Source organism: Pinus tabuliformis, chromosome 8 (genome assembly GCF_031772625.1).
Source record: "Pinus tabuliformis cultivar Carrire ecotype Pingquan chromosome 8, CPIR1, whole genome shotgun sequence".
NCBI lineage: Eukaryota > Viridiplantae > Streptophyta > Pinopsida > Pinales > Pinaceae > Pinus > Pinus tabuliformis.
Window position 1 is genome coordinate 794,358,173 of NC_142294.1, and position 17,909 is coordinate 794,376,081.

Genomic DNA, 17,909 nt, shown 5'->3' on the forward strand with positions numbered 1-17,909 from the left:
CTATGGGGCACAGGAATAACAATATGGGGATAATAGGGGCACAAAAATATTAATAAGGGATGCATTTACAATAGTAATGGGGTAATCACTAGTATTATAGGGACCTAACATGTTCTAAATAAGATTATGTCAGGAAGGGATGAAAATTTCACTTCCAAGTTTTGGAAGGAGTTTTTTGTAGGTTTAGGTACACCATTGGCCTTAAGTAGAGCTTATCATCCACAGAAAGATGGATAGACAAAGAGGGTCAGTAGGATATTGGAGGACATGTTGAGGATGTATGTGATGCATCAACAAAGGAGATGGGAGGAGTACCTTCCATTGGTAGAGTTCACTTATAATAATGGTTACTAGGAATCACTAAGGATGAGTCTATTTGAGGGATTGTATGGGTGGAGTTGTAATACTTCCATCAGTTGGAGTGACCCGGTGAGCAGAGTATTGATTGGACCGGACATGTTAGTAGAGAAGGAACATGAAATGTAGGTAATCAAGAAGAACCTAAAGGTAGCACAAGACAGATAGAAAATATATGAAGATTGGAACAAGTTGTTTAAGGAGTTTCAGGTTGGGGAGAAGGTGTACTTGCGCATTGGATCGTGCACCAAGTTGGCGCCTCAGTTTTGTGGACCTTTCAATATTCTTGAAAGGATTAGACTAGTAGCCTATCGACTTGCACTACTTGTGATAGTGAAATTCCATGATGTTTTCCATGTGTCATTACTTAAGAAGTATGTTAAAGATGTTGATCATGTGATTGACCAATATGTATTTCAGGTGAAGCCAGATGGGGAATTCTAGCTGGAACCTCAGTGTATATTGCAAAGAAAGGTGCTCATGTTCTAGAATCAAGCAATTGCGTAGGTTAAAGTGCATTCGAAGCACTTTGGGGTGAATGAAGCTACATGGGAGATGGCAGATCATATGCGGGCTATGTATCCTTCTTTATTTGTTGGTTGAGAAAATGTCCTTGATATATATTTTTGGTATATGTTTGATGTGTTCTTTTGGTATATGTACATATGTATATGGATGTAAATACTGCCATGAGCCATTTTATAAAGTTCCAATAAGCAGTATGGGGGTCATGTTAGTATGTTGTCATGTTTATTTACTTCTTAGCAGGTTGATTAATGTAAATTTTGCAACAAGCTAAGTTATAAATATCCATGGGAAGTATGTTTTGCTTTCAGCAGTCTTGTTGTTTATAGGTGTCACTAAACACCGAGGATGGTGTTCCCCCAAGGGGGAGGGTTTTGTAACAACCCTGGCGAAAATTCCATGTAATAAAAGTTAATAAAGGAAAAATAATAACCATGGTTATGGGACACTTATTCCAAGTAGAATGTTAGGAAAAAACATCCTAGTGTGGGTGTTCAGTTTGGTTATTATGGATAAGGAAATTTGCAAAGGAAATGGAAAATGATTTGGAAATTCAAAATGGCATTTTTGGCAATTTATTTATAAAAATAATGGAAATGAGGAGAAAAGGAAGGTGAAAGGTCACAGGCTACATGCGAGGATAAAAATGAAAGAAAATAATGGAAAATGAAGAAAATAGAAGCCACATTAATAAAAAGGCTTCTAAGGATCAGTTCATGGCGTTTGGTCTATTTAGTTTTGGAGTTCTCTCTCTATTCTCTCTCTCTTACACTCTTGGACACTTCGAGTTTTTTTGGAGCACTTCAACATTGGATCAAGAAAGCGAAAGAATGAAAAGAGGAAGAAAAGATCAAGCAAGGAAAAGTAGGATCAAGAAGCTACAACAAGTTCACATGCAAGTATCAATTTGCATGTGTGATTTCCTTTCTATATATGACATGCATGGTTATGAATGTATGTTCTTGGTTCTCTTGTTGTCATGGGCATGGGTTTTTCCAGGTGTGACAATGTTCTCCAGGATTTCCTTCCCATTTTAGGATAGCCATGGTGTGATGGGGTTCTCATGTTTTGGTTGAGATGGATTGTCAAATGGATTCAAAGCTAAGTGAGGTGGATCTCTAAATCAAAGAACACATGGACTAGTGGTCATTGAACCAGACTATATATTACAATAGAGCCACTAGCCTAGTGACCCCTAAATTGGACTGTGGGTTGCGGTAAAGCCAGGTCACGTGTGCCTCGATGGGCCAAGGAATCCTTGACCAATGAATGGAACGATATATGGTAAATCCTAGAGGTGGATTCCCTTGATCAGGCCTAGGAATACTTTTTGGTGAATGGTGAGATATATGATAAAGCTAGGAGGGTGGTATCTTGATTATGGCCTAGTGACCCCTGGATCAGACTGTGGGTTGCGGTAAATCCTAGAGATTAGGAGACATGCTAATTCCTGATGGTGTAGGTGGAGAAATTTGGTGGCATCCATGCTTATTTTGGCCTAGTGATCCGGTGAGGATTGCGTTAAAGCCTGGTTCTATTGATGAGGGTGAGGTGGTGTAGCCTCAGGAAGCCCTGGTTGAGTTTTGGTTATGAGTTCCACATTCATCCTTGTAATATGGCATGGGGGTGATTGGATGAAGATAGATTTGGCTCAACTAACCTATGGTCGAGTGGAACGTGGTAGTCCAATACTGGGTTGGCCTTTTCATTCATTAATAAGAGTTCCTTTCCTTGGTATTTAATGTATAAAATTACTAGATTATAAGTGGCATTTATGGTTGTTGTATCCTTATTATTTCTATTGCTTTTATGCTGGTTATGTATATGTTTAATGATAGTGAAAATGTATGGTTCTCATCATGTTTTGATTTGTAAATGATTGGGAAATAAATGTATGACCTAATAGATGATAATACAGCTAATGTGATCAGGCATTGATGATTCTTAGCGATTCTCAGAAAATTATAAGACCCCTATGCTCATATATGCTATTATGACATGTAGAATGCCTATTTGTGACATGTTTGACAAAATGTCTATCTTGGCTAGTAGGGGTACAGTCATGTATTTTTTCAAGAATTTGTATTGGAATCATAGTCTCTATGTTTCTTTTCAATTTTGTAAATTCCATGAAGTTTTGGGGAGTGACTGGGTCCTACCTTTGGAATTTATCCTTAAATCTCATAGTGGTTAGCATAACACTAGTAGAAAAATGATATAGTCACACTCAGAAAATCTCATGGGAGCAACTGGGACCCTTAGTCACTTGGAGGGTTTGGAAAGTGAGCGATTGGGGCTCTAGGTCCTTGGACTACTGAGTTTTCTCAGGGGTTGGTCACCTGGAAAGGTGGGGTAGCTCCTAGAGGTTTTGTACGATGTGTGGATGGTCCGTTTGGTTATGTTTTTTTTATTCCACTTCCTTAATCTGACCTATGAGGTTGAATAAAATCATATTAGCTTCTCATCACATGTTTACCCTAGTTGGTTGGTTACTTGGGTACTTCTCAAATGACATGGTAACTTCCCGTTGTATCTCTGGGGTGGTATATATGGAGTCCCCACCCCCTTATTGGATATCCCGTATGGTATTTTGCTTTCTCCTATGATATGCATAGTGGTGAAAGAAATGAGTGTTTCTATCGCCTTCCTTCACCCAAATGGACCTACTCTTCAGGCGCCATGTAGTCTCCTGGAATTTCAAAATACTCCTCTTGCTCATTTCAAGTTCCTTAAGCTTGGCCAAAATAAAGGAGGATGGGGGAGATGTATCGAGTCTCTTTCCAATTATGTCAATATCCTTAATAGTCTCATCGATATCTTTATGTAGCTGATCGTTTTTATGTGGTTCCCACTGATGAATTGGACTTTTAAGAGGCTTAAGTTTCTTAGAGATCAATTCCATAACAGATGTACCTGGCTCTCTATGAATAGATCCCTAGATGGATTTCATAAAATTGTTGAAATATGCATCATCTAACCAAGCCCAACCAAAATTTGAAGGGTATCCCCAGTCGATATTTCTCTAGCTTCCATTATAAAACAATAGGGTTGTGATCGGAAATGTATGACCAGATCACCCACGAATGAAAGTGTCTAAGAGATTCCATAAGCTCTTCATGGACCAGAAAATGGTCCAATCTCTTGCCAATATATTCCACACCTTCCCTGTTGTTATTCAAAGTGTTAGTCAAAGCAGAGGGAGGGATATTGTACAAGTGATAATATACAAATAGACCAACCAAACGGTGCTCTAGAGGGTCTGGTCCACCATGAGCCCCCCATATCTCTACCCCTCATAGTGTCACAGTGAAATCACTAGTAATAATGAGGGCACCCAAACTCAATAAACCACAGTCGTTCACGCGATCCCAAAAAGTCACCTCATCTCTGTAGGCACATGTAAATTGACGAGGTGAACGTGGCCAAAGTACCCATGTACATGTCCAAACAAGAGAATATAATCAAAGAATTTATAAGCTATCAAATTAGCCCATATGAGGTCCCATATTTCCATAAACACACCTAATAATCCAGAGGAATCCACCACTGCAACATACTAGTGGGGGTAGATGGAAAGCAAATAGTCAATGGCCTTATCCTTAGTAGTCATAGTCTATTGTATCATAATAATGAAAGGTTGGATCAAGAAAATGAGATGACAGAGAGAGGTTTTTTTAGTGGATTCCCCCAAGCCACAAAGATTAAGGGAAAGGATTTTTGTCATGGAATCCCCAAACAGGGCATATCTTCACTAAGGGCTAAATAATTCAAGGAGGAAAAAATAGGAACATCTTTGAGGTCATAAGCACTCTAAAAATCTAAAAGTTCAACAGAAGGGTGACCCTAGAAGTGATGAATACCCCAACCCCATTCATGAAGGACCATGATATTACAAGAAGAATTGGGGTTGATGCAAGGAATGGGTGGTGTTAGCCTCCTGTTGCAACAGGTATTCATCTTTCATGATCGACATTTTTACATGCTAAATATGTCATACTTTGCATGCTGCAATGTTCCATATTTCCTTAAGATGCCAAAGAAGAGGCCATGAGAGTGTGCTAGTCTAAATGCCACTGCTGTATTCCAATTTTTGATGAGTTAATCCATTTTGATAAGTTTTCAGTTAAGGGAGGGCCAAACGGCCTAATCTTGGCCTCCCTAGGTTTCAATTGCTTGTTGTAGAATATAGAGATGAACATCTGTCCAAACAGCTTAATCTTGGCAGATTTGTAGATAGGTAGAGAAACAAAGGTGCTCAACAGCTTAATCTGATCCCCTGGATGCAATAAGTGTAGATTTAGATAGGAGGACAGCTGAAAGAAAAGAATGAAAAGTTGGGTATGCTAGTTCAAGTGCACCCAAACCAAAAGAAGTGAAAATGCTAGGTGAGTAGGCCGGGTAGGTAGTTTTGTGGTTGCAGAATCATGACTTGTGATCCATTTCATATTTTCAAGTGTCATATCCATTCATATCACAAGTTTGAGGCAGTTTTCCATTTGAAGGGCTTCAAGCGAGGCATGACTAACTTCCCCTTCCTCCTCTTTCCCCAAATCACTCTCTAACTTCCCCTAAAGAGGTCAAGATCTGCTTGATACCTCTTAGATTCATCATGTTCATATCATTTGCCTTGGTAAAGATCTACTTTACTCAAGGAATGTTCATGCTTTCTCCACAACTCTTATTTCTCCTTGATAGCCTAAGATTTACATACTTAGCGCTTTTTTCTTATCATTGTCATGCTAACTACTAACTTTTCTATCTAACTCCCTATCTATTTCCCCTCCCCCTACTAAAACTATGTTAAATAACTCCCCTATATACTTATCCCCTCCCCCTGGTTGAAAAATAACCATAAGTACACTTGGGAATTGCTAAGTTTATCTGAAACTCAGCAAGAACCCTCATTTCCCCCCTCAAACCATTTTCTCATGCATTTTAGACTCCTTCCGATGCATAAAACCCTTCATCACTCCATAACATCTCCCAAATTCTTTCGGACTCCTTCCCAAAGCATAGATTTCCCTTCAAATGTATAAAAACCATCCCTTTTGCCTTGTTTTCACCCTCTCAAGGTATAAACCCCTTCTGATGCCTTAAAAACCCTCTACAACACCCAAAAATCATTTAAAAAGCATGAAAAATCCCTCAAAACCATTCAAATCCTTCCTTTTTCACTTCGGACCCCTTCCGAAGCCTCAAGAATCCCTTCAAAACAGCAATAAAAGCTCCTCCAATTGCATAAGGCTTTGCCTTTTTATAAAAAATTTGGTCCGATTGAAAAGTGTTCTTTTTTGAGCCCCCTCCGCCCAAACGCCGATTGCGATATTATGTGTATCTCATATATTATTAATATCGCAATCGCGCATTGTACATAGTCTATCGCATCGCTTATATTCATAGTGGCCGCACCCCGGTCCCTTCGACCGCCGATGCTCTGACTAATCCAGAGCCGTTGGATCAGGCCCCAGATCAACGGCCCATAATTAATCGCATCATTCCCATATAAAGCCCCGACTGGCCGGAGCCGAAATCATATAAAGTGCAGTGTTAAAGGGATTTCGGGTCCGCAGACCCATTTTTTGTAAATCCGCCGATATGAAGTCGCCGATGGGCCGGACCCGATCTCCATAAAAGAAGGAGCATATAGCATTTCGGGTCCGCGGCATTTCGGAGGTTTTGTGTGTTTGGACTGCCGATCCGCCAAACCGCCGATTTAGCACTAGCCGTTGGATCGGCCTGCGCCGGATCCAACGGCCAGGATTTAAGCTTATGAACAGTGTCCGCTAAAGCGCCCAAATTTCATGAATTTGCACAGTTTTGAAAGCATTTGTGTATTATAATAAAAAGGGCCATTTTTAAGGTTTGTGTGCGGTGCCCACGCTCGCCATAGCTGCAAAAGAAGCAAGGCATTCCTCAGTTATAAGAGATCGCCTTATGCCCAAAACACTTCCAAGTGCAGGGATTTTTTCATCGGCATACCTCTAGGGCTCCGCTATTCTCCATTTTTGCCTTCCTATCATTTCTAAGAGCATTTTTTCTGATCGGCCAAGCGTCGATAGCCTCCTAAAGGTAGCAAAGGGCCGTACAACAGATATTGGGTCGAACAGCGGCCATAAAGGGATGATTTGACAGTTTAGAGCATTTTTGAAGCCACGAAGGAGCCCGGATGCGGCAAAGAGTATTAGTGAAGGTTTTACAAAGCAGATGAAATCAAAAAAGGCCCCAGCAAAGTCAACAAAACAGCTCTAAGCCATAAAAGGCTCACCAACTACTAGTTTGGGCCTTAAAGCCACTTGAAGGCGCAGACAAGGATTTCAAAGCAGAGTTATTGCAGAGATAACGTATCTGGCCTCACATTTGGAACAACGCTGCAGGCCCAAGGCACACTTATGAGCAGAGGGACAGCGCATGGCTCAAGGAACACATTCCATCCATTTTTGAGGCTGCTGTCTCATGAGCAGCCTTAGATCAATATTTTGAAATGCCAGCTGCCCCAGCGCAGCTGTTAGAGCTATTTTATGCATTTACTTCCAGCACAGATTAGGACTGAAAGCATTGATTTCCACAGATCTGTTTGAGATCTATTTTAGAGATATTTTCTGAGATATTTTTCCTTGGAGATCTGTTCAAGATCTAGGTCTTTAAATATTTTCTATTTAAACCACCCTCTGCACTGTTTTAAGGGTTGGTTGGTTGTATCGCTCCTCTAGAGACTCGCACTGTATACTTAATGTTTTCCTTAATCAGATACTGCTGAAAAGCTTGGAGGATGGACTGGAATTCTTGTGCTACAATATGACTCAATAAGTGCTTCTTACCTGTGTTTTCCATTGATATATGCTCATATCACCCATGTATCACCATCTAAATAGCAGATAGAAAGATTAGCTTAGAACTTGCTTGGCTGCACTCTATGCTCAATTTCTGTTGTTTCTTTATGTTTTCATCTGAATTGGTAATGAATATGAATTCCCTTTGGCTCATATCTCCCCTAATTCACCCATGTTTGACAGTTATCTAGGGATTCTTCACTGCTCCTAGATAGAGCTCATTCACCTTCCCTTTGTTAAGTTGAATGAGAGATTCTTAATTGCCTCTCATTCCTTAGCCTTCAATCCATCTCCATTTAGCTTGAATGTTGTTTCATGTGTAGCTATCTTGCTCCATATTCCTCTTGTGACCAAGAAAACGCACCAGCAGTCCTACTCCATGACTCCATGCCAAATGGTTTGAAACTTTCACACTATGCATGCCTCTCTACTTGAGAGCATCATCCATCCCACCAAAACTTAAACAAAACCCCTTGAACTCAATAACTAGCCTAAAATCATCCTCAACAAAGCTAAATCCTAAAGAGAGAGCCCTCTCTGACTGCTGGTAGGCTAGGACCTGCAGTCCAAAGATTGGTTTGTGGTTACCTCGGCCGTATCCCTTTAAGGAACTTTAGGGACAACCTGAGTGTTAATAGGTGGAGAAACCCCTACTTTGTGGATGGAGAGTTTACAGAGGTCCATGGTCAAGTTATTCAACAATAATTCCAGATCACTCCCCATAGAATTGTGTGGTGAGGATTCGAAGGGGTGATCATCCATGAGCAAAGAAGAGGGAGGTGGGACCAATAGACTAGGGAGGGAGTCCAATGTGGGGGGTAGAGTGATGGGAAGAGAATCCCCATAGGAGGTGTATATAGGTTCTAAAGAGGGAAGGCGTGGGTCAGTGATAAAAACGGGATATGAGGAAGAAAGGTGGAATACCAATAGAGAACTAGAGGCCTCTCAAGACTTAGGTAGAATCGAATCCGAGGGTAAATGAGATGATCCATCAAGGCCAGGGGTAGCAACCTAAGAGGTCAAAGATAGGCACATAGGAAAGGATGGGGGAAGAAGAAGTAGATGGAAAATTAGAAACAAAAGATTTAATATGAGTATTCAATGGAACAATACCTTGAACCGAATTTGAGGAAGTGTCGGTCCATGTAGCCCACACCGGCCACATCTCCTCGCCCAACCAACATTGAAACTCTGAGGGAATATCTCCAGCAAGTATCCAGTCTGATGAAAGTAAAGGAAGTGAAAAGGTAATCCCCAGTAGTCCAGTCATTGGGAGAGTTTAATAGGTCCCCATTCAAGGTCAATGTTCTCCATAATAATGTTTTTCAATTCAATCTCTGCAAAAATACAAGCTACCCACTTATCCTGGGCACCCAAGAATCTAGGGTCCAAATAGATGAAATGACCCACCACATTGCTAATGTCCTCCAAGGCCTAGCACATCCAGAACTCCAGGGAGAGTCCTGGAAATTTAAGCCAAACCAGATTATTCCATGGCATTTCCATAAGAGGGTTAAATCCGATGTACCAATGGCAAAGGAGAAGAAAACCATAGCCACAAACCCGAGGAGATTTGAGAATATGCTCTGCATCGTCTGGTTGCAAAAAATGGATGCAAAACCATGAATTCATTAGTAAGCTCACCTTAGGATCATAACAAAAAATGGGCTTCCATATTGATCAAACCTAGTCCTGAATATTGGCCTCAGTTATATCAACGAAGAACCAATGTCCAACCAATTCCCCCTTTTGTAGGCTCACAACACAGTCCCATAGAACATCATGAAAAAAACTAAGTAGTTTTGGGATAATGGTGGGTTTTAAATTTTTACTGCTTGATCAACAAGAGGGGGCATGCCAGTGGGCATCTGGTAGCTGGTCAGAGGAACGATAGTCACCTGATTGTACATGTGGAACAAGAGCAGTTGACATGTGGGGCGCATGCACATGCGACGTGCCAATCCGATCAAAGGAGGTACCTACCCTCGAATAAGCCAACTCAACATCCATCGTGGCCTTAATGAAAGCCTCCTGTAATGACACATCAACCTCCAGGGTATCCAATCCCCCACCCCAAGACATGTGGGGAGTAGTGATACCATCACCATCTCGATTAGATACGCTATTAAGGTAACACACAGATAGTAAATGGGGGAGGGATATAAATCAGGTGAATTCACCTACCAAATCTAGAAAAAATTGACCCCATGAAAACATGAAGGGAAAAACAAGGCACATTGAGAGGAGGATAGCATGCATCATAAAGGAAGGTAGGTGGAAACGAGTGCCAAAAAGAGGTTAGATGGAATGAAAGGGGAGAAATCCCAATATGGAAAAAATAAGGAGCCGGAAAGGTGCACATCCCAATAGAAGAAAATGTCAGAAATGAGAAAAAATATCAAATTGATATCAAGAAAGAGCTAGAGTTGGACACTGTCATTCTGAAAGGGAAATCTAAATGGAATATATGTCCAAACTTCAGGGAGATAAAAAAATTTGTTCCAAAAGGTGTCAATGCTTCTAGAACAAGGGAGGCGAGAAAGAAGAAAATGGTCACCAGAAAAAATTCCATGTCCACCAACCCACATACAACATCCCAGAAAGCCACCACCACCTATGGTGGTGCAAAAATATAGGCAACTACCACCACCCCATGAAGTGATATAGTGAATGTTTTTAGAAACAACAATAACACCAACAACCCAAGCACCTCCACCACCTGTAGTAACACCAAAAACTAATATCTTTGAAGGGCTTAGTGAAGCTGATAGTAATATTCTTTGAAAATTTCTTGAGATATGTCTCAGAAGATGCAACAACACCACATGTGTCCTTGTTTGCTATGTTAGAGATAATCATGTTAAGAGACCCCCAACATCAGAACCTAAATCAAGGGATCAGAAAAGCATCCGTAATAAGAAAAAGAAGGAAGTAAATGAAACAAATCATAAGACCCACTAGTTGCATAATTTCAAAAGAAGAAATGTGTTGCATATCACAACAAGAGCATGGATTTTGTATGTTTCCTCTAACCGCCATGTACTTAAACAACCATATCATCAAAACCCCCACACATTATAGGTAAGGGATGACTAGTATCCATAGACAAAGAACATAGAAAAAATGTGAAAGGATAAAGGTGACACACCCCTATGTCAACATGCAACCCAGAGACCTTTCAGAAATGTAAACAAGGAAGCTTACATCCACCTCCTTAGAGCCAGTAAGTATTCTTACTTGTCAGGACCTTGAAACTTCCAAGAGAGAAACCATAGTCTCATAAACTGACAACCTTCATACCTACGTCTACAAATATATAAGAAACACCAACAATCACATCTCTCTCCCTAGATCAATCTATGAAGCCCACAAACTAAATCCAAGCTTCTCCTCCAACCTAAGAACATGTACTCTCCTTCACTTCACAAAAATGTTAGAATTATGATACAAGCGTTGTCCTTGATGGAAACTCACTCACAAGTCAATAGGTATATTCAGTTTTGGTAAAAGGAAACTCACAGTACAACAAGTATATTCAGAGGTAATAGGGCAGTGGTATAGAAGAACAAGAACATGGAACTAAGGTCTACTGATTAGAATAAAGAAGGTAAAGGAAAAGGTTGATGTAAAGCAGTTTAAGAAGTATACGTAGGTCCACTTAGTCAAAACAGTGTATACACACTGGTCCATAGAACAAAAAGAGTGTATACATATACATGCACTCTTACAGGAAGAAAAGCGCGTACATGTTGAAAACCAAGGTTTTGGTCCAAGATATTTCGTCCAAGGTATTTGGTCCGAGGTATTGACACTAGGTATTTGGTCCAAGGTATTGATAAAGGATCTAAGTATATAAGGAGGAGGAGATCAAAGGGCTAAGTGCACAAGGAATGAATATCTAATGAAGTGTTAAATAAAAAGCAAATGTGCAAGTGTATGGGTTTCTAAGGAATACTTCTATCTGAAGTATATTTTATGTCGCAAGGGCTATGTTTATGATTTGATCTGAAATAATTTGTGCACCTTGAATTCAATATTGGATCAGGATCGTGAGATCTGGAATGACTTATTATTGAATGATTTGATATTGGTTGGGCTAGATCTGATTATGTACACCTATTTTATTCTTTAAATATTGTGATCTGGGTTTGTCTAAAGTCCAGAAGTGCAACGAAGTTATGAAGTAAGTATTTGTAGACCTATACGCTGGTTCGTTTTGGTGAAGGTGCATATACACACTGGTTCAGCTCTTCCAAGTAGCGTATGCAAAAGAAAAGATTGATGTTCAAGGATGACTGATCTATCAGATTAGTGCTGCTGTTTTACTGTTGTCTGTCAATGAAGTCTTCTTAGATCTTAATGTAAAATTGAATGAATAAGGAGTTTGATATCTGATTGACTGGTTGTATAAGTGAGAAGGGTGATCTCTGCTGCTGCTTGTGTAAATATATGTAAATAGGCAGTAGATGGTCAGTATATTGCTGGTTGGTACATATTTGATTCAGAAGTTTAATGTTTCAGTAGTTTTGAAGCTATATGTAGGTTTGATTACAAGAAGTAGCATATACACGCAGGTTGGGTTCAGTAAAGTAGCATGTACATTTTGATGCATGATTTTTGAGGTTGTAGCTGATTGCTGGGTTCAAAATAGTGTTCTAGTGACAGTGATTTGATTGTTCCGATTAATTGATTGTTGGTTGATGCAGTTTGAGTTTAAAATTTTCTAATGGGTCCAATATGAAAATTTGATGAAATGAGGCCTTCATGTGTATTATTGTGTACCAGGAGCATCCAGTCTGAAAATTTATGAAACGTGGTCCGTGGAGGAAGAGAGAAGGTAGTAGCCTTCTCTAGGCCGGTGCCTACGTACTAGTAATCACATTGGCTAGTACAAGAGCTAGGGGGTTACAACTCCCTTCCAGTAGAGTTAGGAAAAGGAGAGAAGGTTGTAGCCTTCTATAGGTGCGTGCTTGTGTACTGGTATGAGTCTGCACCAGTACAAGATTGTAAACAATTTTTTTATTATTAAACGAAGATAGAGACGACAACAGCAGGTGGTTTTCACCCACATTGGGCTTCCACCTTAAATCTTGGTGTTCATGTGTGTTGCTTATGTGTGATGCTTTATTCTATTTTTCTGCACTATTTAATCAGTTACTGATGCACTGGTTAAAGATCAACACATGATAAATTGTCTAAATTACAAGTTCTTTGGGTATACGTTGGTTTCTATAATCACAATTGCATGTACACGCTAGTTCACTTCACAGAAGTAGTGTATATAAATCAATTTCGGAAATAAAATAATTGATCTGATAATACTGATTCACCCCCGTCTTAGTATTATTTCCAACAACACTGATTCGGCATGTACTTAGGGGGAGCATGGACAACATAATGTATATCAAAGGAGGAAATTTGTTTGGTCCACCCTTTGCCCTTGATGTCAAAGGGGGAGAGTATTTTGGTAGTAATCAACACCATCATAATGTCAACAATCTCCCCTTTTGGACTTGATGGAAACCATGATGGTGTTGATTATTGCAAGCTGTAGAAACTGTTAGAGATAACATGCAACACCAAAATACTCTCCCCCCTTTGACATCAAGGGAAAAGAGAGGACCAAAAAACTTTCCTCCTGTGATATAAATTATGCTGGTCATGCTCCCCCTAAGTACATGTCGAGTCTGTAGAGATATGACTCAAAAGAATATCATGAATCTATAACTCAACTAAGTGAGTATGACCTCCTTATGACCAATGACTCGTCAATCACCCAACCAAGTGGGGATACACCACATTTGACTCATCCACCCAACCAAGTGGGGATATACCAATTGTTTATACATGACATAAATACAATAAATATTACATCGTCCATCCCAAGCAAAGTGGGGATACAAATTACATCATTTGTCTAATAGGACTCATTCAAATATATCAGAAGTCATGTCACACCCTAGACCTTTACATGACTTAAACAATTGCCATTGTACATTGTACATTCACAATTTTACTTTATAGATGTATATAAACCAACCTAAAAAATAATAAGCCATCATTCAAAGAATTCTCTAAATCGTGGACATATAAAATAAATCTTTGTACTTGTATCAATGTTTCGATTTCCTATCATTGAAGTGTTTTGTGATTATCTCTTATTAATTGCATGTAAGAAGAATCCATTGATGTCAAATATAATCAACCATTTATTTAATAATCATATAACTACAAGAAAATAAATACAACACACAATCTAATTAATATTATTATTTCTATGTTACAAAATTATTAAATATGATTATTACAAATATGATATCATTTAGTTTAATGGATCTAAAATATAAGATGAAGAAAACTCTCAAACTTCAAAAATAAACTCAATTAGTCATAAAATATTGAACACAATAAATATAGATAAAATTCTTGAAGAAATACAGCATTATATATTATTCCTTGTGGAGGGAATGCACTCATTATGTAATGCCTGATACAAGTACCATAATATTCACCTTACATAATTACGTTTTTTAAACTATTCTCTATAATTATGTTTATCTCCTAGGAAAATTCTAGTAGGTGGAACCATATATCAATTCCTTTTATATTCATAGGACATTATAATGTGTTCACATTATTAGAATACATAGTTATTGGTATTCCCTCAGCTACCCCACTAGTGACTATTATAGCCTATTTTACCCTAACACATCTGAGCTAGTTGCATTTGACTTTATACTTTTGACCCAGTTCCATAGCATGTAACCTTGTTTGTGAGCCTTTTAGAGTAGGGACGTTGGTTACCCCTTGCTTGATTATCAGTCTACTTTTTGGGTTTGGGACACTAATTCTCCCTACGCAACTAGCATCTGCGTTGCACATTCTAGAACTGCTCATTCTCCAGGAGATCAAGTCGATGGATTAAATGTCTTAATTGGCTAGGGTTAATTACTATGGAAGTTTCATAGATTATCCCCCCCTTAGGAATCCAAATTCATTCTCCTAGGGAGGACTAAAAGCCTACATACTTGTCATATCAAGGGGAAAGCTAGATCTAGTGTCCATATTATGGTGTGAGAGCTCTATTTTTTTGAGAGGCAATCCTTCTTGGAGGAGGAAACTAGGTTTCTAGGCTGAGGGAGAGGTTAATCATGTGCCATTAAGGTACACTATTTGTATATTTTATTTTTATTAATAGAGAATTTATTCCCATCCTCCACATTATTGGTTTTCATGTTATTTACATGTTGTTCATGTATGAATTATCAATGATTATTATTTGTTTATTGTGCTAACATAGCATTGTAGGAATATATTTCAGTGTTGTTTTTTGGTTGTGTATGTTGAGGATCTTGGCTTGGATATTGTAGAATACAAGATTTAGAGTCCCTCAAGTTGGTTGCACCAACTTGTTGTTGAATATTTGAATGAAAGGTATGGGTTCCCCCCTCTTCTTGTACTTAAGTTATGATTGCATGATTAGAGGATTGATTGGATCATTCTTTGCACTTGCACACACTTATCTTTTTGGTGAGCCAATGGAAAGGCTTACAGAGTAATATCTCTTTATGGTTCTACAATTTCAATAACAATAGAATTGGCAACTCTCCTAAGGCGTCTTCCCTAGTATTGTTGAAATCTATTATTCTCCTTGATTTTTTGGTTTTCTATTCCTTACATTGTATCCTCTGTTGTTGTATGACCTCATAAGGGTCTCTGTTAGTCCCCCTAACTTTTTATCTAGTTAGATCTCATTATATTTTGTGTTTCAAATTTGTATTTCTTGACAAATGCTAGTTCAGAATAGGTTATAGACTGTTCAACCTTAGGGATGCATATTAACCATTGTTAAGCTGCATCTCAAATATTGTTTAGTCACTGTTTAATCTACTTCTATGTGTGTAAGTTGACTCTTTTGCAGGTTTATCCCACAAGATTTATTTTGATTTTTGAAGAATATGTTTCTTCTATTATTTTACATCTGTTTTAGAACCATTATTTTGATTGAGATCTAGCTTCTTTCCCATTATAGGGTTTCCTTTCAATTTATTTTTTCTTTTTTTGAGGGCCTTCCCCTCAAGATCTCTCTTCGAATTTTTGGATCTATTTTTTAACTGAGTGTATCATTTCATATATGTTTTAGATCTACATTAGGAGTCTTTCCTCTTATTGGATCTCATCAATTTATCATTTTTTGGTGTTTCCAATGAAGGTTTTTTCTTGAGTTTACTTTCTTTCAGTGGAATTCTTGTTTTTTATCCTTTGTTGCTATGCAAATTTGGACCTAAGAGGTTTGGATGATTGTTTTGGATCTCTTCCTGTTGTCATATTCAAAGAATTCTATTTTATTTTCATACCTTTCTAGTCTCTACCTTGAATTAGGGATAGGTTTCTTGACCATTGTAAATCATTGTTTATGCTTGATTTTTCTATTCATTAGACTAAAACCTTGATACTTCCTTTGCACATCCTCTTTCTATTTACTAGATCTCTTTGATTTCTTCTATGTGATCACCTTGTTTGCAAAGCCAAGTTTTTAGCTTTTTAGTGTTTGGTTTTATTACTTGGGTTTCTCTTTAGTGGTATTTTCGAGTGATTTCATGGGTTTTCTTTTTAGTTTATTTTGCTATAAGTTTAGTGAATTTTAGGTAGTATTAATTGATAGAGTGTGAGGTTGTTGTATTCATTTGGAAAGAAGAAAAGGAGTTTCTTTCCTTTTATAGCTATATTTCATTGAACAAAAAATAAAATTTTGCATTTCCATATAGCTTGCATTAGGGTTGTGCCTTGAGTATTTCACACAATATAAGTTGCAAACTACTTCACTTTGAGTAAATAATAACCTCAAAATTAACATGTAATAAAACCTATTTGATACTTTCTTACCTTTCACTAGTAGCACACCAACAATATGTTAGGCTAGGGTATTGGGTCAACTTTTCCAAGACTAAAAAAACAAACCTAACATCTTATGATAGGGAAGAAAAATCCACTTGCAATGGATCATTTATTGGGAAATCCTTTATAATGAGATGTCATACACGATGCCACATTGGGGCCAACAGAGTGATCAACCCTGCTTCATTGGTCTTGGTGGCATGGATTACACATATTACTTTTTGTTATCAACTTATTTTAGCTATAACCATTGGGGACTTACTTGTGATGAGTATGCCTCACTTTGAGGAATATCATAGGGGGTTTCTAGTGTAGTTACCCTAGCCTTGTATGTCAATCTGACTTAAGACTATTCCCTTAGGGTGGGTCCTACAGGTGGTAACTTTAGTAGCCATAATATTAGGTGGATTACATGGGTGATGGCAAGGGGGATGTCCTTGTTGTACTAGGGGTAGACATTGGTAAAACTCACTTGGACCTCCAGGGTGGTGCTCCACTATTTGTAACAGTACTTGTGTCAAGTCTAAAAGAATTATTAATCAGTTCACTAGCATAACTAATCCAACCACAAATTCACTATCAACATGGGCCCTCATCAACCAGGCTCCGACAATGAGAAGACCCATTTCTATATCTATTGGTTTTTGTGTGCTTGTCTCCTTAAATTTTATAACATGTATAGTTTAGTTTGAGTCATAGTTTGGCCTTAGGGGTGTCTTAATTAATTTAATTTGTTAAAAAAATTATGTTTACCATGGATGAACAAAAAATATGATGTTCTCGTAGACATTTAGGACTTTCTACTGACAAGGTAGGTCCACCACCGAGTAGATGAAGGATAACTACAACAATGGAGGACTTTGACAATACTCAGGCTTGGGGGTAGCTTTGGTATTAGGAGGGAAGGTTTGGTGACTATTGAAGTGCTTAATGAAATTCCATTACAACACATAAAACCACCTTTGACCAACCCTCTTCACTAGTTTTAGTGCATCTGATACCTTACGACAATGAATCCTTTTCCTTGTTTTCTTATAATATGTTTGATGAAAGTACTTCTTCTACCATGGGGGAGATGGGTTCCTCGTTACCTTCTACAATGACAATTTATGCTACCATGTCATCTCTACCACCACTTAGTGTGCCTGGATCCATACCTCCTACTACACCTTTATCTTCTTCTTGGTTGGGCATTCCACCGATTACTTCTATGACCTTAATAATTTTTCCAAATGTGTTTGTGTCTATGACCACTTCCACCTTTGTGATGGGGGTAAACCCTAATCGATCAATAGGAGC